Source organism: Bison bison, unplaced genomic scaffold (genome assembly GCF_000754665.1).
Source record: "Bison bison bison isolate TAMUID 2011002044 unplaced genomic scaffold, Bison_UMD1.0 scf7180017864032, whole genome shotgun sequence".
Taxonomy (NCBI): Eukaryota; Metazoa; Chordata; class Mammalia; order Artiodactyla; family Bovidae; genus Bison; species Bison bison.
The window spans coordinates 5,017,312-5,017,900 of record NW_011494604.1 but is presented as its reverse complement, the minus strand read 5'-3'; positions in this window follow the sequence as shown (position 1 = coordinate 5,017,900).

Sequence of the window (589 nt, the reverse complement as noted above, 5' to 3'; positions counted from 1 at the left end):
CCCCGCCGGAGCCGTGTGTGGAGGGCGGGGAGCGAGCGAGGGCGGCGCACGCTCCCCGGCCCTCCCGGTAGGCATTTGGTCGCGCCCCGGCAGCTCCTTCCTAGCGCAGGAGGGTTGTAGAAACCAGGATCTGAACGTCAGACCGGGTCTGAGGCTTCTTTACATGCTGCTCTCAAGTTTGAAAGGGCTTGGCGGACCACAGCCGCCAAGGGGCTAAGGCAGACCACAGCTACTATACGACCTCTCTCTTCATTAGTCTCTCTTTGGCCAAAAGCGAAAGACACGTTGCTGCTCTGGATGCACTCTGAAGCCTGGCCTAGGTTTTTCTTCCCTGGTTTTTCGATGGTGATCTTTCCTCTTGGCATCGCTATGTGCCTCTGTAATCCCTGCTTTGCCTCTCTTCGGCTGAGAACACTCCGCCAGGAGGGAAGAGCCTGGGCTTATTCACCTCTATAGCCCGTGCTGCTGCTGCTGCTAAGTCGCTTCAGTCGTGTCCGACTCTAAGCGACCCCATGGACTGCAGCCCACCAGGCCCCTCCGTCCATGGGATTTTCCAGGCAAGAGTACTGGAGTGGGGTGCCATTGCCTT